The following is a 26,661-nucleotide window of genomic DNA, read 5'->3' on the forward strand; positions in this document are numbered from 1 at the left end:
TACATTACGTAACTCTGACATTGGAATGTTCTTCTGGTGGAATTGCGTTGTGTCATTTCCTTGGTTGTCACTTGGTGACGCATGTTGATTCCTTTTGTGAAGTGAATGTTCATTGAAACTTGGAAAGTTAAACTTTTCCTTGTGAAACATAGTGTCTATTGAGGAGACCGTGCACTGCTAGTCAAGTTGTTTTACCAGAATGGGAATAACAATAGCAATGCTGCATTTCGGGAATGCCGCTGACGGAAACAGCTGAGAAGAGATCCCATGTCAGTTAATGGGCTAAAGAATATGATAAGAAATTCAAGAAAACAGGTGAATTAGGCTTACTTTTTACAAACTTTAATGTATTCTCCACCTACTCAATATAGAGTTTTACTCTCAAACAGTACTAGTTTCGTCCATACATAGCGGTCATCCTCAGCTATTCATCATAACAATTGGACTTACAAGGACATAGTGTCGTCATGAACAAAAGGGGGGTTAAACTTCCTGAATTAAGACTACAAATACAAATGCATAAAATACACTAATGTACACATTTAAAAATCCAAACATTAGACACTTGATAATGGTCAAGTGGATTTGAGATAAAAGCTAGTAGATCACAAGATTACTTGAAAATGATTTTGGTGTAGCTGCATTCGAAATTGCACTTGTGTCAAATAAGGGTGATGTAAAATGCCATTGTCTATTGGTAGTCCCACCCTGGATCATAGTAAAATATACATTACAAGAGAATATCACAGTGTTGACGCAAATAAAACTGGTTAGTTGTTGATGTGCATGTCAACAGCCGTATCATGGAAGGAACAATCTTCTTTGGTTACAATACAATGTGACTGATAAAAGAGAGAGAGCTTACCTTTCGAGGTTACAGTCGTGCACCCAGCACAGCTGTCAGTGTCAACTACAGCTTTGAATTTGTTGTGGCATAGCAGAGGAGGAAGTAGAAGGAAGGGGAAGGAGGGAAGACAGAGAGGAAAGTTGGAATGAGGAAGGTACAAGAGAAGAAAGAGGGAAACTGTTAGGATGATCATTTGTATGACTTGTATTGAATTTTTTTGAGTAATACTTGGGTGCTAAGAAAATAATTCACTCAATGAGGACATTAGATTTTTTGGAAATTTCATTCAAATTGAAAGCAGAATTAGAAAGCTTCTCTAAAGATATAAGTACTCTTCTAGGATATTGAGAAAGAGGCCTTTATTTTTTACTGAAATAAAGAATGTTCCAAATCTTATTGGATGGTGGAGAAATGATGATTAGACTCATGAACATGTATACCCAAAGCAGAGAATCTATTATGCTTGACAGCGTTTACATGCTCCGAATACTGAGTTTTGAAACTTCTGCCTGTTTGATCAATATACGCACTGCTGCAATCAGAACATTTCATTCTATACACACCTGAACATGTGAATTTGTTAACTGGATTCAATGAATTTGGGAGAAACTAGAAAAATGGCCCCACTTCATCTCCATTAAAAACAACATCAGGGTTACAGTCCTTTAAGATTTTTGGCAGTGTCATATCTCTCCGCGGGAGATAGTAGGTTCGAATCTCACTATCGGCAGCCCTGAAGATGGTTTTCCGTGGTTTCCCATTTTCACACCAGGCAAATGCTGGGGCTGTACCTTAATTAAGGCCACGGCCGCTTCCTTCCAACTCCTAGGCCTTTCCTATCCCATCGTCGCCATTAAGGCCTATCTGTGTCGGTGTGACGTAAAGCCCCTAGCAAAAAAAAAAAAAATCTCTCCGAACCTGAACAGTATCGATATTGACACTGGCAGCCTCCCCACATATGGAATTGTATGAAAGTTTTTTTTTTTTTTTAATCCCTCAAGCCATCCATTAGATGCCTTGAAATTACATAATCCAATTTTTGCAGCTAAATGTGATGCTTTGGCCCAAATCACTGTTCCATCAGTAGGAATATTCGAAGCCCAAACTTGTTTAAACCATTTCACCAGAACGTCATCTAAATCTGGAAACTGGCTTTTACAAACACATTTCATTTGACTGCTTCCTCCTGCCAGACAAGCGTCCTTAATCTTATTTTGGTTGCTTACAATTGTGTTTAAAGTTGTCGAAGGAATGTCCAACATCTGGCCAGTTTGCATATGTTTTGTGTGTGTATTAGCATCCACTTTCTCAATAAATTTTAGTTTTTCATCATTTGCAAACTCTAGTTTTCTTCTTAACTGAATGTCCTGTCCTGCAAAACACAATGCATAAATAGAGTAGGCCTAATTTACATATATTGTTACACAATTCACTTACAAACGTAAAATTAAGCACCAACACATCAGCTGAACTACTGTTGTGCAATCCAAACAGCGCAGAAAAGGCTGGCTTGGAATTGACGCTCCCTGTAGCTGTAGGCAGACACGCTAACACGCTACCACGCTACACAGTCCAGGGCCTTGAAATTAAGTTCTCTACCAAATCCCTATCCAGGCCATTTATCGCCGGTGCGTCATGTGCGCAACGTGGCTGGGAATGCTAATTTAAATTCCTTTATAACAGAGTCAAAACTGAAAAAAAAAATGGCTTCAAATATCATCAAAAAATACATATTAAATTAACTACGGTAGGAATTATGTAGCATACGAAAGTGAAATAAATGTGCTATCCAGGTTTCTTTAGCTCATTTAATTGGACATGGACTGGGACTTCGTAACAGTGGCATAATAATCAGGGAAATACACTAGAGTGAGATGTTTTAACCAGTTTCAACTCTATATAAGAAAACATTGTTCCTTTAATACTGCCTTGAGGGAGAGCCCCCCTCCCTCTTAATCATTAGAAGATCAGATAATGCTTTACCTACTCTAATTGTATGAATTTTATTCTGTAGAAATTTAGCCTCCCATTCAACCACTCTCTTGTAAAGTCCAGTAACCCACATTTTCATGAGTAGTCTCCATGAAGTACCCTATCAAAAGCCTCCGATAGGTCAATAGCAATACAGTCCATTTGACTTCGTGAATCTAAACTATCCAATATATCTTGCTGGAATCCTACAAGTAGACCTCACTACAATCTTTCCTAAACCCGAACTGCTTTCTGTCAAACTGGTTAGTAATTTTGCAAATGTGTCTAATGTAATCAGGAAGAATGCTTTCCAAAAGCTTACAAGCAATGCATGTCAAGCTGATTATCAATTTAATTACAACATTAATAACAAATTGTTGGAAATAGAATACATACAGTAGTGGAATATGGAGCATACCCCCATTAATACCTGGGGGAAAAGTATGTTCTGTGGAAACTCAATTATTTACTTTCTACTGATTCTCTATATAGGATCGAAGAATTGTGTTATGAATAAAACATTGTGTGTTTTATTGCTCTAATTTATTTCAGGATGACCCAAAATATACTCACACACACACAATTTTATTCAACCATGAATGACGACACTCATTAATTGCTGTCTATTTATCAATCGTTGCCCTCTTCTCTCAGTAGGTGTGCCAGTTTGTTGGTGAGTATTACCTGAGATGGTTATAATTGTGATTGACAGGTTTGCCTTACTTTCACTTCTCCAAGTCCAATCACCACACATAGCAGTTGCATGCAGAAACCTAGGTTTGAACACACAACACACGATGACTGTTCCTTGGTTCGACTCCAGAGACAGTCCAGTCATTCACTCAGTCAAATACAATAAGCTACTTAATGCTGACAACCGAACAGCAACAGTTCAGCAGTGCTATCCAGGACTACAATATTCTGCACAATTGGCAGTTAACACTGCTCCAATTCTACTCACATCACTGTTCCCCACATACAGTAGTACCCCAAGGCAGTACTTACATTATTCCATTCCGTACACGATGATACTCTGACTCCGAGACACTGATGGTAGCCAAGACTATTACAGCCGTCCTCAGTACAGCTACTTACTCGGCACAACAACTCCTCATTCAGACTCCGGTGGGACACTGATGGCAGCCAACATTACTACAGCCGTCCTCAGTCCAGCCACTGAACTCCAACATACTGATCCCAACTCTCACTCTGATACTGACTGACTATTCACAGCTAGCCTCCTTTTTATAGTACGGATGATTAGAAAGGGAACATTCTCGTTGCACCTCCCAGAAACTCTTGGGAAACCAGACGAAGGGAACAATACACGGAAAAGGCAACCGTGCCCTCCAAGTCGGCTGGGAGCTCCCTAGTACTTCTAGGAAGTACTGAATGGAGTTACCACAGGGCTAGCAAAAAACAATAGCCACTGCACTTAACACCTTGTCTGCTCATGTATCTCTCGTACAAATCGTCTTGTTGGGAATCATCATCATCATCATCATCATCATCATCATGAATGAAAACCTACAACCTGTTTTCCAGTCGGTCTTGTAATGAATGAATCATATATAGGCTATTAGTACAATGGGGTCGCCACTTCCAAAGTGATTTATGAATGACTGATAGATGCTATGAAATGAGAATGGAGAGTGTTGCTGGAATGAAAGATGACAGGGAAAAGTGGAGTACCCGGAGAAAAACCTGTCCCGCTCCACTTTGTCCATCACAAATCTCACATGGAGTGACCGGGATTTGAACCACGGTATCCAGCAGTGAGAGGCCGACGCGCTGCCGTCTGAGCCATGGAGGCTTGCACCATCATATTATTATTATTGATCGGCAACAACATTAATGATATCATCCTTAGGATGCTCAGACACTATATCAGAGTCCACATTTACATAAACCTCAAAATCAGCTTTGCAGTTATCAAGTTGCCGTCTGAAAGAGGCCTCACAAATGTAAAATTAAGTACCAACATGTCAGACGCAAAGAGAAGACTGGCTTGGGACTGACACCCCCTACAGCTGTAGGCCGACACCCAATCCGCGGCTGTGAAATTAAGTTATCTACCAAATCCTTACCCAGGCCAGTTGTTGAACGCAAGTCAAACTTACTGGCCAGTAATTTTCAACTTTATGTCTATCACCCTTTCCTTTGTACACAGCGGCTACTATAGTAACTCTCCATTCATTTGGTATAGCTCCTGCATGCAAACAATAATCAAATAAGTACTTCAGATATGATACTATATCCCAACCCATTGTCTTTAGTATATCCCCTGAAACCTTATCAATTCCAGCTGCTTTTATAGTTTTCAACTTTTGTAGCTTACTGTAAATGTCATTGTTGTCATATGTGTATAAGATCTGAGGTAAGATACGGCAGGGTTGCTTCATATGAAAGTTAGAAAGTATGAGTGTACCAATGTGTAAATATATCATATTTGAATTATGTTTACAGAACTCCACCTGATGAGTATTACTAATCGACTTGGACATCCTCTTCAAGTTTGAGAGAGCTCGCTAGTCACATAGCACGAAAACTGTACCACTTGCTATACCAAAGATTATCAATTGCATTCAGTATAATACTTCAAAACATTACTTAACAGTGATGAACCTGAAAAGTGTTTTGAATGTGATTTATTTCTCAGATCTAAAACACCTTTGGAGAAGATCATACCACCGGTTGACAAAGAAGTAAGTGCAGCTATTGATTCACCGAAAAATGTTAAAGCAGCAGGCAATGAACTCTTGCATCCATTTTATTTTTACATTAGAATATACCACTCATGTCACCTCCTACAATGAGACATCTGCCTGGTCAGAGCTTAAGCAAACAAGTTTCTTTGTTCGTTCCTTGGTAGTAGTGATGGGATATTTGATTCATTTTAATGAATTGATTCATTTGATTCTATTCACATTACTGAATCAATACAGTGAGCCGATTCACGGTTCATTAGTCATCGATTCTATTGCATCTGTTTAGTGTGTACTGATAAGACAGCAGCAACAACATTCATTGCTTGCTGCTGCCATCTGGTCTTCGTTCTATGAACTGCTTTCCTATGGATCATCTAACTTTCAGATTCAGTACTATACTTGCTTAATATATTACAGCACAAAACGTACGGAGTTAATAATAATAATAATTAGAATAGAAGAGAATAGAATATATAACATAACTCAACATAACTCAAATTTTATACACTACCTAATGGTTTTTCACTGTTCTCTGAAAGTCACAACTCTTATATGTGTGTATATATATATATATATATATATATATAATTAGATGTAAAAATATCTGTGTCCGCAATAAGTAGCCCACATATTAAATATAAATCAAATGAGTTGCTTTACGTCGCACCAACACAGATAGGTCTTATGGCAACGAAGAGATAGGAAAGGGCTAGAAGTGGGAAGGAAGCGGCCGTGGCCTTAATTAAGGTACAGCACCAGCATGTGGCTGGTGTGAAAATGGGAAAGCATGGAAAACCATCTTAACGGCTGCCGACGGTAGGATTTGAACCCGCCATCCCCCGAATGCAAGCTCATATCTACGCGACCCTAAACACACAGCCAACTAGCTCGGTCATCTTTAAAAATGTCTTTTTCTATCAGCAGAGGATTTTTTAAATCGTCATATTTTGTATAGGCTACACGAGATGTACAGTAGCCCACTGGTTTTCTGATTATACACCTTTTTATTTAATAATAATAGAATTTAATGCAGCCAATGGCCAAGAAATAAATACAATATCATTCATTGCTCATTCACTACAAAATGAGGTCAACGACGTTGTTCTTTCCGTACACTCTCGAAAATGGTACCGATCGCATTGTTTCTTACACACTTTGCAAGTACAGTCATTAGTAGGGTCGTGATGTCTTGTCTTGTCGCATATTTTGTGATGGAATCCATGCACAGTGAATCGCGTCATGATATGTCGCAGGTCATAATTTGGACATTGCCAATCTTGAGTCATCATAGCATCCGTGGTGTAAAACGTGCTCCATATTTATTTCTTGTCGTGTAGTTCTTTTAATGCACTCTGATACACAGGTGTAGAATATAATAGCATCCATTCCCGAAGATCCTCTATAAAGAACCTTTCTCTCACCAGCTCATATACCAACTGCAAGGGGGTAAATTTAGATGCGCTGAGTACTCTTTTTAGATAAATTGCCTTGATCTTTTCCAATTCCAGAAGATTGCTCTTACAAAGATGGTCCCATATTAGATGTAATCCGTAACTCACAATAGGTGAGATCTTCACTCTGAATAGCTTTATCGCTGTATCCACTGAGAGATTCCTTATGTGTAAGATGCCGTGCGATTATCACATTCGTTCTTATAATAAATTGTGTCATGTGATGCAATTCTTCCCCCTCGTCTGAATGTCATAATTACTGTCTTATTTGCATTCAGCTGTAGGTCGTTTCTGCTGGCCCATTCCACTAATCTATTGAAGGCTGCTTGCAGATCTGCATGAGATGATGACGCAATCGCCATGTCATCCACGTAAACATATATTTGTACATTACTGGAATTTACTGTTGTTATTGTGTCCATGGTCACAATGTTAAACAGGATCGGACTCAATGGGTCCCCCTGAAGCACTCCAGTCGTTTGCTATATAAGGATAGATTGTCAGATTGTCATCAATCTGTACGTAGTTTTCTGCGAGTATGTCTCGTATCAGAACTAAGAGAGATGTATCACTTTCCAGGACATGCTCCAGTCTTTCCAACAGTAACATTCCATTGATTGAGTCAAAGAAAGGCCTTTGAAAAGTCTATGGAAGATACATGTAATTTTCGTTTTGGGTTTCTCGTCGTTTCCTGTATGTCATCTTGTAGACGCTTAACTGCTTGTAGAGTAGATCTTCCCTTGCGAAACCCAAATTGCTCCTCAGGTATTTGACAGTCCACAAGGTCAGTCAATCTATTTGTGATAAGCTTTGTCAGTATCTTGAACGGAATGCATTCTAAAGCGATACCCCGATGAGCATTGCGGTCTCCAGTATTTCCTTTCCCCTTGTAAAACATTTTTAGAGTGGCGTACCTCCATCTGTCAGGGATGGTTCCTCGTATGAGGCATTGATTCATGATGGCTGTCCAAACTGCTTTGAACACTGTTAAGGTTTGTTCGAGATGTTCATTGAAGATGTTATCTGGACCACAAGCCTTTCCATCGTTACTCTGCAGAATGGCTGCTTCTACTTCATCCTCTGTGAACAGCTGGATATTTAAATCTGTTTCATTGGTATTTCTCTTAATCGGTCGGGAATCCCTCGCTTGCAGTACTTTGCCAAAATGTGATGTCCATGTTTCCATTGCCATGTACCAAGGAAATTTCGGTTGCCTTGGTTGCAGAGCCTTATATGGGTTTTCTTCTGCCTTTTCTACCAATTGGATTTCCATTTGATGCTGATACGCTTCCTTAGCTTCCTTAACTATCTTTTTGTAAAATCTCCTTAATGTCGAATAATTCTGTACGTTTGTGTCAGTTTTTGTACGAGTCACTGCATGAAGAGCATCAATGGCATTTATTCTTGCCTCATAGCAAGTACCATTAAACCATGGTTTAGCTCTGCATTTATGTGATCTTGCTAATTCCTTTGAATTTTCTAACAAGTTTTCCATTGTACATATTACTTCGTTCAAATCTCCATGTCGTATCATGTTTAGTAGATCCGGTGCTTTTGCTATTTCCTCTACTAGACGGTCACTATTAATCATCCTGGGATTTCTCTTGATGAAAGTTGTCTCGACTGGTAAGTGCTTTTCTGATAATTACATCTTGAAGTACTATCTGTTTCATGAAGTGAAGTCCCTTCATGTTTGAAAAGACAAGATCTATTGTACTGCTCCCATTATGTGAGAAGTATGTGTGTTGGTCTGGATCATTGAGAAGGGATAAACCCTCTGCTTCCAGAAAATCCAGTACGAGTTTCGTCTTTGTGGACTCACGGTCTGTCCTACAGTTCACATCACCGGCTAGTATGAGAGACAATTTTGAGTGATCATGAGCATGACTCATAGTCATAGGGTAGGCTAGATAATAATGTTACTGGGTTTACGTTCCACTAACAATTTTTATGGTTTATGGACATGCCGAGGTGTCGGAATTTAATCCTGTAGGAGCACTTGTACGTGCCAGAAAATCTACCAACACGAGGCTGAGCACCTTCGAATACCAACGCATTCAGCCAGATGGGAAGGCTAGAGAACTGAGTTTAATTAATTGTCGAACGTCAACTAGTTATAAAAATACTGATTGATTAAACTAATACTCTAAATAGAATAACCTAATGGCCTACATACTTACAAGCTAGGTACTTTGGAATTATGTTTTGACTACCTTTTTAACACTGCAAATAAATCCATCTATTATTTAAAACTCCCTGTAAGAAGAGGACAATGAATGCAAGTGGGTATTATTTTCAAATGAGCTGAGCTCGAGAGTCCATTATAGCATACGATTCTTTCAGTGTACCATCGCTTTGTATGTATTGCTTCTGAGAAAGTTTGGCTCTCCGCCAATGTCCATTGTACCGATAATGAACCGTGTGTGTGTGTGTGTGTTGTGTATCACTGATCCGTGACTGTGTACGATTCTTTTGGTGTGCCATGGCTCATTGTATGTCTCGCTGCAGCATAAGTTCGGTTCCCCGCCAGTGTCCAGCATGCCGATAAGGAGCCGTGTGTGTTTTGTGTCTCACGGAGCCGTGATTGCGCATGATTTTTTCAGTGTGCCCTGCAGCGGGAGCTCGGCTCCCTGCCAATGTCCAGTGAGCCGTGAGTGCACCACTCAGCACTGTCCACTGCAAGTCAGCTGAATCGTGTGCCGTGAGCTCGCCGTTCATATGAATTGGTTCACTCGGACACTTGAATGAATCGATACACTGCTTCGAATCATGCACTCAGTAGCCAACACTACTTGGTAGTGTCAACTAATACAACATTACAATAAATGATTATATATAAACTTCAGAACAAGTCTGAACATACAACATAAGCTCCAGGCACTAAAAGGTTTAAATGACATGCGTTTAACCCATATGCATCCACCCGCCCTTTGCTCTGACATTGCTAGGAATCCGCCAACTTTTTAGTATGCAACCTGGGTGTTGCAAGCTTTCGGTTAAAACAGTATAGTGGGTGTTCGACTGCGCGTATTACCACGGGACCTGTTGTATATTATTGAGAAATTCCACACTATTGCTCATGACACCAAAAACAGAACTTTACTACAGAAATATAACACATAAAAAATCCCTTTGAAATCTTAAATTTTTCATTACCTTATCTCACCTCGGAAGTTCTTTAGTGTGTGTTATGGTCTTAATTATACGGCACGAGCCTCACATTTGCCTGATTTGAAATAAGGAAATAATAGGAAACCAATACGACATGAGCCTAACATTTGCCTGATTTGGAAATAAGGAATTAATGGGAAACAAATCATGAGTAAGTGAATGAAGAGATTCGAACCTATATCCCAAATACGAACTTACAGCCGTATGTCTCTCTCGGTGTATTATTATTATTATTATTATTATTATTATTATTATTCATTCTGAGGATCAGTGGTAAAGTGTTCACATCCAGGTACCAAGATCGTAGGTTCAAATCCGGCAGTCGCAATCGGATCTTGAGGGGCGGGAGAAAGTTCATTCGGCATTCAATGTCGTACGATATTACTACGCGAAAGATCTCTGGTGATATATTTCGTTTTCATTCATGCACAGGATCACTAATAACTTCTTCCTCACTAATACTGCTGAAATCAGAGCCTAAAACATCAAATATGCTTTGAATTTCGCTATTACTGAGCATTTCGCGCGAGCAAGCAACTTCCTTCTCAGTCAGCCATCTTGTCAATAACAGAATACAGATTTCTCGATCGATATTTTAATCAATTCTCTTTGCCAAAGTTGCATATCAGAGTACTCTGGTGACACGTTGAGACACCAAGAACAGATTTCAATTAGAGTTGTTTCCGGAAAATGCCAACAGATGTCACAAATGTCTCCAATATGCGACCTTGCATCCCGACGTACCAGTCCGCTTGTGGAGTCCTGGCCCAGCCGCTCAAGCGCGTACCAGTCCGCTTACGGGTGCATAGGGGTTAAAATTGCTAGAGAGCGTAAGGAAAATTAATTTTGATACCTCAAATTGCAGAATATCAATAATCATTATATTGATACAGAAATATATTATTTCCAAGGAATGAACGGTCGTACACTGATGTACGATTTATGGGTATAGTAAACAAGGAGTTGGATCAGGCTATAATGCTGATGATTGAGGAGAGGTATGTATATAAGATCTGAGGTAAGATACAGCAGGTGCTTCATATGAAAGAAAGTATGAATGTAGCAATGTGTAAATATCTTGTTTGCTTAAGCTTTGACCAGACAGGTATCTCATAGTAGGAGGTGACATGGGTGATATATTCTAATGTAAAAATAAAATGGATGCAAGAGTTCATTGCCTTCTGCAGTTTCTTTGCTCATTCCTTGGTAGTGTCAACTAATACAAGATCACAATAAATGATTATATATAAACTTCAGAGCAAGTCTGAACATACAGCATAAGCTCCTGGCACTAAAAGGTTTAAATGACATGCATTTAAAATTGCTAGATAGCATAGGAATAAATTTCGATACCTCGAATTGCAGGATATCAACAATCAATATATTGATATAGAAATATATTGATTATTTCTACTCATTTGATTGGTTGATGAGGTCCTGGAGCATTGCCAACTGTAGCTGGAACCGGCTAAATGTAGCAGAATTTAAGGTCTCGTAGCTGGATGGCTGTTGCTTGATGACAAAATGTAGCCATTTCGAGATGCTGCTTCCTGACCACAATAAAATATTCTTTAATTTTCAAAGTTTATCTGAGAGCTATGGTATATTTAGCAGGGTAAGTTCAAAGCAGGATCATAAAATGAGGGAAAAGAATGGAGCTGTTTATCGTTGTTTCATTCCTTTATATGATTCTGAATAAAATCATTGAAAGGGAAAGAGTGCGATACTATCTTTTCTTCTTACTCGCTCTCAAAAGTTTGGCAGTTGAAAGGTCATTGGCTCTGTATTCTATGTATTATGGCAAGCTGTTCTTGAAGGTTCAAAGAAGCCTTAAAGAATGGTATCTAATTTCCCTTTGGGAAAATCAAATGCCTCTCGGTCATGGCCATCCATCAACAGTTGCTAGGTAGCATCGCGTTACACATTTTGTACCACTAATTTCAGGTGACTGCCAGACATAAGACATTTATGTCAAAAGGGAACTGTGAAGAGAGTTTTCTCTCAGAAACATTCTGAACATTCCGAGAAGAGTCTCAACTTTTTAAACCAAACATTGAAGGGGCTGCCTGGTCAAGATGGCAGAGTCTAGCAAGATCTGGCATACTGTCATAATGTGTTGAACTGGTGATGCATCATCTTCAATTTGTAAATATTTTATCTGCATATGTAACACAGCCTTGAATGAAATTTAGGACTTACACGTAAATAATAGTGATTTCATTTGAAGACATACTCTGGAGGAAGACAACAATGCTGCAGCAGAAATTATATTGGTGAGTTTAATTGTTTTGTTCTTTGCATAATGTATGTAGAATATTACACTGTAAATATTTGTCCATTCTTTTACTGATAATTGCAAACATTATTTTGATTTTTTAAAATGAAATTTAGGACTTACACATAAATAATAGGGATTTAATTCCAAGACATACTCTGGAGGAAGACAACAATGCTGCAGCAGAAATTATATTGGTGAGTTTAATTGTTTTGTTCTTTGCATAGTGTATGTAGAATATTACACTGTAAATACTCGTGCTTTCATTTACTGATAATTGCAAACATTATTTTGATTTATTTTCATATAATTTTGTTTTAAATTGAATAAAGAAAGATAGAATCTCTTTGATTTCCAAATGCAACCATACTTTACATTAACTAACAGATGTTTATATGGTAGTAGGTTACTATTACTGCTTTAATTCAACAGGAAATTTCCATTTGGATTCTTTGACCACTGTAAATCAAGGAAGCCTTGTACATTCGAAAATCCAGGTAGTCGTTTCTAAGGGAACTTCACTTTCACAGCTTGTGTAGCTGCTGTGATAGTTAAAATACTAAGTGTTTACAACAAAATGAATGAATGAATGAATAAATAAATAAATGATGATAATAATATTACATTCGTATGTTATAACCTACAAAACAATCATACCAGGCGAGTTGGCCGTGCGGTTAGGGGCACGGGGCTGTGAGCTTGCATCTGGGGAATAGTGGATTTGAATCCCACTGTCAGCAGCCCTGAAGATGTTTTCCGTGGTTTCCCATTTCACACCAGGCAAATGCTGAGGATGTACCTTAATTAAGGCCACGGCCGGTACTTCCTACTTCTAAGCCTTTCCTATCCCATCGTTGCCATAAGATCTATGTGTGTCGATAAGACGTAAAGCCACTAGCAAAAAAAAGAAGAAAAAATCATGATACATGAACAGTTTCATACGTAGCTGGTTTTAGAGTAAAGTAACTGGATTTTGATACAGATGTGACCAGAAAGGTAGTTCTGAGATTGGCAACGCTGATGTCCTGCGATATATCACTGTTTTCATTGCTAAATTTGTCGAAAATCTCAAGAAAAAAAGATTTATGAAACACATAGAACTTCACAAAACAAATTGCGAATTACATAATTCATGAAAAATTGTTAAAACAACTAAAATTCACAATATATTGTGTCAGAGTTTGAAAATGCTTCAGATATGGTGATGGGTGTGCTTTCCATATTTTGTTCAAGTAACCTCCACCAAGCCAACCATAGCATCATATCGTGCATCAGATTTTAAGAAAATAGGTTTGAATTGTGGACTTCCAACTGTATAAAAGAACCTACATTGGCGATGCAGAGATTAGCGCGTACGGTCAAAGACATTATTGTTAGGGGTAGTATCAAGGGTATGGTGAACAAGACTTCTGTATCATCAAAGGAGACTTGATTACAAGAATCCACACAGCAATTGAAATACTGAACACACAACCACACATCTTTGACCACGTGCACTAATCTTAGCATCATCGATGTGCCATTCCATTGTCCTGATTACCAAAATACAGAATTTAAAAGTCGTCATTTGCCGCGAATAACGTCAAAATGTTTGTATGTTAAACATCAGAAAAATACAAGTCAAATGATACAAGCAATTGGAATCACAGTGGCCGTGACCGAGATAAAACATACCATTGGAAATTGTTAGAATCAACAGAGAGAACAAGAGAGAACTGATTTTGAAAAAGGCAGACGTGAAGATCGGAAGAGTAATTCTGTAGAAAAAATAACATGTTTTGAAGTTAAAATATCAAATTTGTCAGTAAAAACCAAACTCATTACAAAGATATATTTCCGTGCGTGTAATATATAAGAAATTTAAGACGATATAATAATAATAAGAAGATAAAATACAATGGGATTTACCTTGGAATATCATAGAAGAAAAACAAAAGTTTCATTAGGAAACGCAGTTAAAAACACACAAGCATTTGAGATAAATTACCATTGAATTAAACGATCATAAACTACGACAGACATATTGGTAATCTGTATATAGCATATGAGTTGACATATTTGAGAGTATAAAACAAAATAATAGTACAAGAAGGCTTTGCAACTAACAGGAAGATGTTGTTAATATTAATTTTGAATATATTTTTCATGCATGCGCAAGAGATTGACGTGATGGTTCATTAAATCAAGCATGGTGGCGACTGATGGGCTCTAGCCGACATCACCCGCAGATACGATCTCACTTCCTGAAAATCCCAGATGACTGAGCCGTTAACAAAGGGAGTACCTGTACACAGGAGGATGTAGCAGAACCAACAGCAATCCCGGCAGCAGACAGACACAGAATAAGGTAAGTTTCACAGTTTATTTAGATCATTTTATGTTTTTCTTTGTAGAAGGTAGTTGTTGATTGATTATTTTTCAGAAGGAATACAGTAGGTTGTTATATCTTCGTGATATGTTCAATAACATGTATTTCCTACGCGAGTGATTCAATAGTGATACATTAAGGAAGGTTATAGATAGTCTTCAGTATGATTTAAGTACATCCTAAGGTGGGAAAGTGAACATATGTCAATGAAGTGTTACATTAGTGATATTTCAGTTAATTTTCAATAAACCACGCCAAAGATAGGAAGTTTTGATGAGAATAAAGTGTGATACATGTTAATATCAAGTCGTAGGTTACCAAGTTTAAAAATATTGATTACTTATTGCCAATTATAAGCCAATACAGGTAAAATATGAATATAGTTGGATAAGTAAGATGCATATTGCTACAGATGATTTAGTTGTTGATCCATGAAGTGATAATTTGATTATATGAGAAGTGAATTGATTTGTGTGTTACATAGAATCAAATAAGTAATAGTGGCATGTGGTGCAGTATAAATATATGAAGAAAATGTGAGAAAAGGAATATGAAATGATGGAATAATGTTGTATAAAAGAAAGTAGTTGATGAATTATGATAAATGTGAAGACGTATGAAGAAGGGTTTTCATATGTGATTAAATAATGAGTAGTTAAGTAACGCAAATGTGGATCAATGTTAGATTGAGTGGTAGTAATGATGTTTAAACATTGAATAATCCATACCACGTAGTAAATGGCAACTTGGTAACAAACCTTGCGAACTAATAACAGATATTGGTCATCAAAAATAATTCCAATAATCTATAATTCAACACCCAAATGGCAATTTCAAAGAGAATTACATATTATGTATATGGTTTAAACTGATTTAAGCTAAAATAACAGGATGTTAATAGGATATATGATCTTAGTGTCTTCTTTATGACAGTCTATCACTAATGTGGAGTTAAAAATTTCATCCATGGTATTCCTTATTAACTTGTAATAAAATGATTGAATTTTATGAGGTGGTAAGACGTAATTGCAACCTGACAATGAAACTATTGAATCTAGTTAGGGCAATTTCACCTATTTCCAGAGAAGATATTTCTAACATAATTGTTTATGATTAGTTATTTTTTTTAAATATATTCAAGTAGGTAGCCATTGGAAGCTATATATTTGAAACTGATCTTATTCTGTGTACACCTAATTGTGTACGTCTGATAAGAAAAAAAAGATATGAAAATAATCGTTCTTAATATCAAAAATATTTTATTTCCTATATCATGAGATTTTAAACATTTCAAATACTTTAATCAAATAATGTACTTTTGACATAACATGCTCTTGAATGTTTAATACCTCAAAGATGAGAGAAACAATTTATGGTAAGATAGGATAATTTTATTTAAATAATTCCAATCTATGTAGACTTATATGAGATGAATTATATATATATAATTTTAAAATCAAAAACTTAGAAAGAAGCTGAGATTAATATTTTTTTTTTGTTGAGTGGTATGACAATTAAGATGACGAGGATGATATTCAACCAATGCTTTTAAAGGAATATTATTGTAAATATTGATCAATATTCGAGACTCGGATTTAATTTGTCCATCGTATTCTATATTTTTGAATAATTAATAGTTATTAAGTGTACCGGGCGGTACACCTCTACGACGCAAGTTCAAATCTTGCGCCAATTGAAACTTCTCTACTGGAGAAACCCGGAACTTTAACAACTGAACTAACTCGGCTGTTTATCAGAAGATGTCACTGTGTGTTTTTGATTTGCTTTTGTTTTTCAGTGATCAAGAAGTGTGGACATTCTCTAACAGATGTCTCTACCAAAAACTATGGTAATACACTCTGGTGCAATGGAATGAACTCTCTTGAAGAAATTTTGTATTCATAAGTTTTGTCTTTACTAAATTTTGTTCTGTCATTGGTGGGTTGGCAATATTAAGTTTTCTTTCCACCTGTTTTGAATTTAACCAATCCTAAATTTCTGTAATTAATTTCCCACCAATAAGGTGTTTCTTCATTGCCTTGTGTACAAGTTTTTGCTGTCAACCAATAAAAAATGAGTGGGTGTGTCTACTCATTCCTGAAAGGTATCGAATTTTCCATGAGGGTATAAAAACTGCTAATTTTCTTGTCTCCGGGCCACTTCAGTAACACCTAGCTTAGTGTGAGGATATGTAGCAGGGGGCGGGAAGTGCCCCGTTCTTCAGGCAGCAGCTCTTCATCAAGGTAATGGCCTCTTAACATCTTTATTTCTTGCTAGCTCAGCAGTTTAACTCTTGGGGAAGGTTCGAAACTTTTAATATGTAAACTATTAAACATGTAAACCCTTTTTCTGCTAAACTTCAGTTTTCTTGAACTTTAATTCGGAGATAGAGAGTGCTTTACCCTTTCGAGCTCCCCTTCATTTGAAATTGAGGTGACTACGTTTTCGTGACCGTTTCTTCTCTTCCTTAACGTATTAAAGTTTCTCATACGAGTCACCTCCCTAGCTTGGGATTAGCCCCTGCGTATCGGCCTAGCGCCACTTAGGGTTTTAACATGTGTATTTAGGAGTGCAAGTTCATGCCTCCAGTCCTTTCTGTACTTTGGGCCAGTAACTTAACCCGATGTGTGTTTTTTTTTTTCTTCATGCGAAGGCCCTGTAGGTTGGGTACTAGTTACCCCTGTTTATTTATAAGTATGCCTTAAGGGCAGTCAGGTGTAAAGTTTGTTTATGGCCTTCTGATAGGCTTAAACTATTGAGAGCGGGTCAGCTCTTTCTGGTATTTTAAGAGGGGCCTCTAGGAGGCTTGACATTACGTGGTGGGAGCAAACGCTCCATGTAATTAAGGGTTTTCTGCCCTTTCGTATTTGTGGTTGTGAGCTGAGAGCTCAGACTTTGGGGCTCGTTGCCCAGAATTTGTAAAGTTGCATTGTACCTGATTGTTCTTTGTTATTTCACCTAGTGAGAATTGTTAACCTTTGTTATCTGTTGAAAATATAACCTTTATTTAAATTTTAAATTCATCTTTAAGACTTGTAGTTAGACCCATTCCAGCCCACACCTTCTTTCACCTCTGCTGTTCCACAGATACCTCGGAACATTAAGATTTAATTCATTATTATTATTTATAGATTGTAATATTGCCGGCCCCGTGGTGTAGGGGTAGCGTGCTTGCCTCTTACCCAGAGGCCCCGGGTTCGATTCCCGGCCAGGTCAGGAATTTTTACCTGGACCTGAGGGCTGGTTCGAGGTCCACTCAGCCTATGTGATTAGAATTGAGGAGCTATCTGACGGTGAGATAGTGGCCCCGGTCTAAAATGCCAAGAATAATGGCCAAGAGGATTCGTCGTGCTGACCACACAACACCTCGTAATCTGCAGGCCTTCAGGCTGAGCAGCGGTCGCTTGGTAGGCCAAGGCCCTTCAAGGGCTATAGTGCCATGGGGTTTTTAGATTATAATATTAGTACATAAGTAATAATTATGGCATAGCTAGTAAATATTTGCTGATTCTGCGGTTGATTTAAATCTGAAACGTCCGTAAAACTTGTCTGGCATAAACAGAAGCGTTGCATTGAATAACTCTCATTTGAATTCATGCCCAAAAAAAATATTTATTTTTGCTGTAATCCCTGAGATGTTCACCGACACTAGTTGTGAATTTTTCTTGAGCGCTGCGAGATTTGGACTCGGAATGGCGCACTGATAAAGGTTCTATTATTGAGTTGGAGGTTAATATTTTGAACCCCTTTTTGTTGTTTAATGCACGATGTGATGCTCTTACTAGATTGTTGGAGATCATTCTACAAAATACGGAACACACACCAATCGCTATACCCGAAGTGTTGTCAGATTTTGACGCTGCCCAGCACTCAAATCATGCATTTTTGGACATGGGACCGCTCTTGGAAAATGATCAGTTTGCCATCCCACACAACATACTAAAAATAGTCATGCTCATTCTGAATCACCCTGTATATTGCGTAAAATAAAGAGATGAGGAAAACTGACTTCCTTTTATTAGAGCCGTATCGACATTAGCAGCTCGTAGAGGCTTATCAAATGCCTCCTATCCATGTGTACAATAGTCAAATTATACATTTCAAGGCATTGTACTCATAGAAGAGAGAGATCCTTGATCTTTACTCTCTTCAGAAGAACCCATCTGCATACTCTCTTTTTAGTGAAGGATGAACTGGTGCATAGAGGTATTGATGAAATTTCCCAGGTAAGTACTTGCTTTACCTCCAGTCTTCACCCATTAGAATGGAATGGTAATTTAATACAGACAGCTCAAACTTTTTAATGATGTCCTTTATAAAAGCAAGTACCTCTACTTCCATTTAAACAATATTCCATAATTTCATAAGAACAACATTCTGCTCCCATTAGCATGATGATTGGTTCCAAAAACTCGATTGTAGTCTACATAGTATACCTGTCAAACTACACTGCACCGGGCGAGTTGGCCGTGCGCGTAGAGGCGCGCGGCTGTGAGCTTGCATCCGGGAGATAGTAGGTTCAAATCCCACTATCGGCAGCCCTGAAGATGGTTTTCCGTGGTTTCCCATTTTCACACCAGGCAAATGTTGGGGCTGTACCTTAATTAAGGCCACGGCCGCTTCCTTCCAACTCCTAGGTCTTTCCTATCCCATCGTCGCCATAAGACCTATCTGTGTCGGTGCGACGTAAAGCCCCTAGCAAAAAAAAAAAAAAAAAAAAAAAAAAAAAAAAAACAAAACACTACACTGCCTCACTCATTGAGTGCTCAGTCATCATTGATTTGCATTTAAGACTGTCACCTGGGTGGCAGATTCCCTATCAATTATTTATCTCACCTAATCCCTTCTTAAATGATTTCAAAGAATTTGGAAATTTATAGTACATTTCCCTTCATGATTTAGCAAATTAAAGTCTGGCTTTGTAGCTAAATGGATAGAATGCCTTTGGTCTGATGGCCCCGGTTCAGTTCTCAGAATCAGCCCCTTTGTACTCTTAATTCCCCCTGGCTTGGGGACTGTGTATTTATAACGTCTTCGTCATTCATTTCATCCTCATTAGGTTACCACCAAGCCTATACAGATGCCATGCACCATTATTATTATTATTATTATTATTATTATTATTATTATTATTATTATTATTATTATTAAATAAACATTTTGAATTATACAGCGGCTGTACCCATCGTTCACTGGTTTATTAGCTTCCACGGGAGATCAGTGGTGGTGTGCAACCCATGATAGCAGGTTCATTCCAACGAACAAAAGTAAACACTAAACCTGTAAGATTGCATTTTATTTTAGCAGATCTGCCTATAAAAAGAAAACGGTATTACTCCTATAACAGCAGCCCTGCAGTGTCTTCCTACAAGAATGCAGAAGTAAGCAGGAGTAAAATACCAGCACCCCACTATCTATATAATTAAGTCAGAAGTATTTGTTGAGGAAGTATATACGATGAGGAACGCATGGTTGTTAGTTAGCAGTGGCGATCAGACAGACCGAACCTAGCAAACCTAATCCCCCCAGCCCCCGCACCTATCAGACATACAGCAGCAAGCAGTGTGCAGTGGGTACGAGGGGAGAGGGACCCAGAGCCTGTGCTGCAAGATCAGAAATACATGCGACGTTTTTTTTCCTCATTGCTTTCAAGTTTTGTAAATGGAACAATGCGTCAGATGCTTATATTGTAATGTGCTTTAGATTTCCATCGTTTTCATTTGAGGTTTGGGCTTGACCGATAGTCTTGGTAGCCCTCAATATACGCCACTGCTGTGATTCCAGTTCTTTACTCATATTTTTAACATAAGAAAACTTACAGGACTGAGTAAGTAGGCTGTGAAGTAATGGTTGCACAGCTGTGAGTTTGCATTCAGGAGATAGTGGGTTCAAATCACACCGTCGACAACTGTGAAGATGGTTTTCTGTGGTTTCCCATTTTCACACCAGGCAAATGCTGGTGCTGTACCTTAATTGAGGCTGCAGCTGCTACCTTCACAATCCTAGCTCCTTCCCATCCTTCCGTTGCCAAAAACCTTTGTTAGTGCGACGTTAAGCAAGTGTGTTTGAGACTGATTTGATGCAGCTCTCGATGCCACCTTATCCTGTGCTAACCTTTTCATTTCTACATAACTATGTATCCTACTTATGCTCTAATCTGCTTGTCATATTAATACCTTGATCTACCCGTACTATTCCTACCACCTACACTTCCCTCAAAAACCAACTGAACAAGTCCTGGGTGTCTTAAGATGTGTCCTGTCATTCTATCTCTTCTCGTCAAATTTAGCCAAATCGATCTCCTCTCGCCAATTTGATTCAGTATCTCTTCATGATTCGATCTATCCATCTCACCTTCAGCATTCATCTGTAACACCATATTTCAAAATCATCTATTCTCTTTCTTTGTGAGCTAGTTATTTGTCCATGTTTCACTTCCATTCAATGCCACACTCCAGATAAAAGTCTTCAAAAATATCTTTCATAATTCCTATATCAATGTTAGAAGTGAGCAAATTTTTTTCTTAAGAAATGCTTTCCTTGCTTGTGCTAGTCTGGATTTAATGTCCTCCTTACTTTTGCCATCGTTAGTTATTTTACTACCCAAGTAATAATATTCATCTAGTACATTTTTAAGACATCCATTGCACTCTTTTCTTTCAACTTGTCTAGAAACCTATCTCTTTGCATTCCTTCCTTTCTTCAACTTCAGATGGCATTTCATGACCAACAATTTGTGGTCAGAGTCCATGCCTGATCCTGGGAAAGTTTTGCAATCCAATGCCTGGTTTCTGAATCTCTGCCTAATCATAATGATACCTTCCAGTATCTCCAGGCCTTGTCCACATATACTGTACAGCCATCGTTTGTGGGTTCAAACCAAGTATTAGCAAGGCCTAAATTACGATTGATGCAGAATTCAACCAGCTGACTTGCTCTTTCCGTTGTCCTAATCTGAATTCTCCTACTGTATTACCTTCTCTACCTAGGCCTTACCACTGCATTCCCGTCTCTCATTACAATTAAACTCTCGTCACCTTTTACATATTGTATTACATCTTCTATCACTTCATATATTCTTTCGATTTCATCATTATCATCCTCTGAACTAGTAGGCAGACAGACCTGCACTATTGTGGTGGGCATTGGTTTGGTGTCTATCTGGATAACAATAATCCTTTCACTATGCTGATCATAGTAGCTTACCCACTGCCCTATTTTTTTATTCATTATTAAACCAACTCATGCATTTCCCCTGTTTGATTTTGAGTTGCTAATTCTGTAGTCGTCTAACCAAAAATCCTGCTCTTTCTGCCAAAATACTTCGCATACTAGACATTTTAGTATATCCATCTCCTTTTCAGATTCTCTAACCTACCACAACGATTCAAACTTCTAACATTCCACGCTCCGACTCGCAGAATCAGTATCCATCTTCCTGATGATTGCCTCCTCTCATGAGAAAGCCATCATCAGTACAATATTCATACAGAGAGAGCTGTGTGTCCTTAGGAGTTAGTTATGTCTGTGATTTCCTGTTGCCTCCAGCCACGTAGCACTATCAACACAGCTAAGCCATGTTGAGTATTATTACAAGGCCATATCAGTCAACCGTCTAGACTGCCACCCTTGCAACTTCCGAAAAAGCTGCTACCCCATTTCGATGAACCATTCATTAGTCTGGTCTCTCAACAGATACCCATCCAATGTGGTTGCACCTGCGACTCGGCCATCTGCTTCATTTGAACTCGCAAGCCTCCCCACCGCAGCAAGGCCACACAGTTCGCAGGAGAGGGTTAAACAAGTAGCAAAAAGAACAAAACATAAAGTTCCAATAATACTGCCCTGCGGGACCCTCCTCCTAATCGTTATAGGATCAGATAATGTTCACCTACTCTAAAGCTTAATATTGTTTTCAAATATTTGTTTTCAGTTTTATTGTGAATATTTAAAACACTATTAAGCTTTAGCAGCAACTAGATATTTCTGAGATGACACACAACTTTAGTTGGTCAACAGAGATGTAATAAATTCATAATGTACATAGCTCCTACTCTTGAATGCAATAGTATAATATTCTTTGAAAACAATTGTGTATCAAGTAGATCAACAATTATATATTATCATTCCACCACCTGATGATGAAGCAAAGTATCTGAAACGCATGGTGGAGTAAACAATTTAATAAAACTTGTGATTGGTGACAGTTTATATTATTTCATAAAGAATAAGTTCAGCATTTACTCAGCGGTCCGGTGCCTATCAGGTAATTTGGCCAACGGTCTTCGTGTTATTGTAATGGTAAAAATATCTGAGCATTCCAAGAGAATAGTTGAAATGGGAAAAGAAATGTTACCAGGTATGGATAGGGACTGCCATTATTCCATGATAAAAATGTTTTGTTCAGACCAGCGGTTCCACGTAGCAGTCCAGGCAGTGCTCTTCTTCACACCCTAGACTTACCAGACCACAGTAGTCCATGTCTTAAGTCATTTCTTTTTAGCAGCAGTCATGTGATCTCCAGAAAACATGTTAAATCCATCCCATAGGCTGTTTACAATTTTATTTACCATTTTCCACTGATCATAATTACTTTTTTTAAACTCTTTAACTCCTAGTTTTACAACCTTTGCTTCTGTTGTATGTATTTTTAATTACATCTAAAAACAGCTTTGTGAATACACCATCTATCACTTCAGTTTCTCGACAGAGCTCATCTTGTTTTATCACCAGCACATCTTAAGTATTTTTCCTTCTAGTTGGTTCTGTCACCTTCTGATTCAGCTGTCCTTCCAAGATTAACTTATTTACCATTTGTTGGTCATGCTTTCTGTCATTTTCATTACCTTCTCAGTTAACATTTGTTAAATTGAGATAATTTGTTGCACTAATGTTCCTTCCTGTATCCTTTCCCACTGAGCTGGTTATCTTGTCAAATAATTCCACATCAGTGTCAGCACCACCCTTTCTAGGTCTGTACATCCCAAAAACATAAAATCATCTATTAAATGAGCCTTACACATAGAATTTCATGCTTCTCATCCTTAACTTTTTTCATAGTTTAACAAATTCCTCTTTGACCAGTATGAATACCCTCCCTCTTACTGTTCCCATCCTGTATCTACAATAAACACTCCAGTTCCGTGAGAAAAATGTTGCATCCATAATATCACTTATATGAAGAGGTTCATATTATGTGGTACCACTGTTAAATAACATGAAACCAAATGATTGCAGGTGTAAGATTATTATAAGTTGTAATGCAATTAACATACAAGACACATTTAAAAAGCTTGGTGAATGATTCCATAACACCAAAAAAAAAAGTTACAAACAAATTACCTTTAGTCGCTTTCAAAGTACTCTTCATTGGCCACAATACACTTTTTGTACTGTGTATACAGCTGATGGGAACTGGCAGCAAATGTGACTTTTGGAATCAATCGAAGCACTGATGTCATATGTCTTTGGATGTCCGATATGTTAGCTCAATGTGTCCCTTTCAGGATTCCCTTGATGAAGCAAAACAAAAAGATCTGCAGGAACCAGATCCAGGGAGTACAGGGGATATTCAAGACGTGGTACATCATCAGGAGTTACCTTTCCATCCTAAAAGCATTTGAACCAGTCCTAAACACATTTTCCGATTACGTCTTCTGTTACATACACTTCTACCAACAATGTCACTGCTTTCCCAATTTGTAACAAAACTTGATGTTTATGCGTTGCTCAGTTGCACTATGGGTGAAATGCTGTGACAATCCTCTTCTACCAATACATCAAGACTGCCTACGTGAAGATCTCAGGCTGAAATCTAGGAACCCTTCTTGGTTACTAGGAAAGAGGCTAGCCCAAGATGAATTTCATACTAACACTGCCTGGCGCAATGGATGGGCAGCTTCTAACCCTGACAGATTAGGTCTAATTTCAGATCCAGTTATGCAACCTTCTGGTTTCAACTTACCCAGAAAAATCTGGTCATCACTTAATCGGATCAGAACTCAACATAGCAGATGCAACTTCTGGAAACACAAGTGGAAGATTACTAGCGATCCTTATTGCGACTGCTCTGACGTGCCTCAGACCGTTCAACATATCGTCACAGAGTGCCCACTCCGAAGATTCAGTGGGACAATAAAGGATATCCACGAAGCCAGTGATGAAGCTGTGAGTTGGCTAACAAAACTGGACATTCAGCTTTAGCAGCAATGCAGATATTGATAAACTCAAATGTATAAATATAGTTTGTTTATTACGTACTTGTTCTGTGTGTATAGATGAAACTGTTTTGCGTGTAATTGTACATATTTGTTAATAACCAAATTGTAACAATGTATCCTCATGCCATACGAAATATATATAGTTGCACTATGACACGTCTTCACATGTATTGTATTCAACTGGCCACAGAAGACTAACCTGTTTCAGCTCTGTGTGTTCAATGCTACGCGGCATTTCTCAAGATGTCACTTTATCCACAAGTGCATGGACAGACTGTTACCACACATTGCCATTACAATATTGTTTCATTCACCGTACTCTTTAGACACACCTTGATAAATGTACAAATTTATTTTAAAATGTTGGCCATCTTGATTACGATGGTGGAAGTACTTGTTGCGTTAATGAATTGAATTAAATTATACCCAAATTAGCAAACAAATGCGGTAATATAAGACAATTCCTGAAAATTTCTAAAGAATGCATTTTCTTCTCATAAATTTGGTTCCAAATGTATTTTTTATTTTTTTTTATTTCAATTTTACAATGAAATGCTCATGGGTGAAAATCTTGAAATAATATTTGTATTCAAAAGTCTCAGAAGGAAAGTTAAATAACATAGAATAGTATCTTCATTGAAATTAGCAAAAGATTAAAGTTAATTATGATGTTCAAATTTAAATATTAAGTGTAATGTTTAATTGCACTTTGCACTTCTAAGTCAACCAAACAAATGTGATCTGACATCTGTTCCCTATAAAATATAATATATATATATATATATATATATATATATATTCTGTAGTAATATCAGAAACAATAATAATGAATTTCACATGAAATATCTTAAAAAGATTCATTATTGTTGAAAATACGAATTCACTACGAGAAGTCAGTATCCTTCATGTGAATCTGTTAGAGCATAGTACTAATAATAACCTGTCTAAGCATTTAGCTTTGTTCGTAATCTTTGAGTACAGTAGTTCTTGAAAATTTCAAACTTGCAATTTTCATTTCTGTTTGTGCTTAGTAGTGACGTACTGTACCGGGAAATAGTTGTTGGGCAAGAGCATGGGAAGGATCTCAGGTTGTGTACGGTTGCTATTGGAGCAGGTACAGAGAAGGATGATTTTGCAGGGCGAATAATAGGTGGTAATTAAAATTTTTGATAATATTTATTAATAATCTCAAGCAAATCACCCTGCTTCTCATTCATCAAAAATTAAATTTTCAATTGATCTCTTCAGAATGCAATTAAATAACTGAATTAGATACGCTGTTATGACTGAAATAAATAGAGTCTTTGTCTTATTCATCCACTCGATGTTAATAATGTTCAGAATAAATACCGACTTTCAATGCTTTCAATACACCCTACAGTTCATCTAAGATTTCACACATAGACTCAAATTCAAAATAACACTTAGATCATAGACCCTCATTTAACCACTTTGTCAATTGACCAAGATTTTTAGACTGCAAAGAAAATTAAATCAATCACTTTTGGTGCAAACCTAAAGTCTTTCTAAAATTATTAAACATAATATTAACTTGCACTTGCTTTAGCAATCCTATAGTTCCAATTAAATATTTCCAATCACTTGCTGAAGAAATCCTACAGTTCATCTAAATAAATTATACAAGATTGT

General features: G+C 37.6%; 1 long non-coding RNA gene across 1 annotated transcript in view; it reads left to right on the top strand.

The window, feature by feature from the left end:
- Positions 1–13,657: 13,657 nt before the first annotated feature.
- Positions 13,658–26,661, top strand: part of LOC136865977 (uncharacterized) — a 40,205-nt gene continuing 27,201 nt past the window's right edge. The window contains exon 1 of the long non-coding RNA XR_010859472.2: positions 13,658–14,770. This is a non-coding gene — a long non-coding RNA (uncharacterized lncRNA). The remainder of the gene's footprint in view (positions 14,771–26,661) is intronic.

The sequence above is a fragment of the Anabrus simplex genome, chromosome 1 (genome assembly GCF_040414725.1).
Source record: "Anabrus simplex isolate iqAnaSimp1 chromosome 1, ASM4041472v1, whole genome shotgun sequence".
Taxonomy (NCBI): Eukaryota; Metazoa; Arthropoda; class Insecta; order Orthoptera; family Tettigoniidae; genus Anabrus; species Anabrus simplex.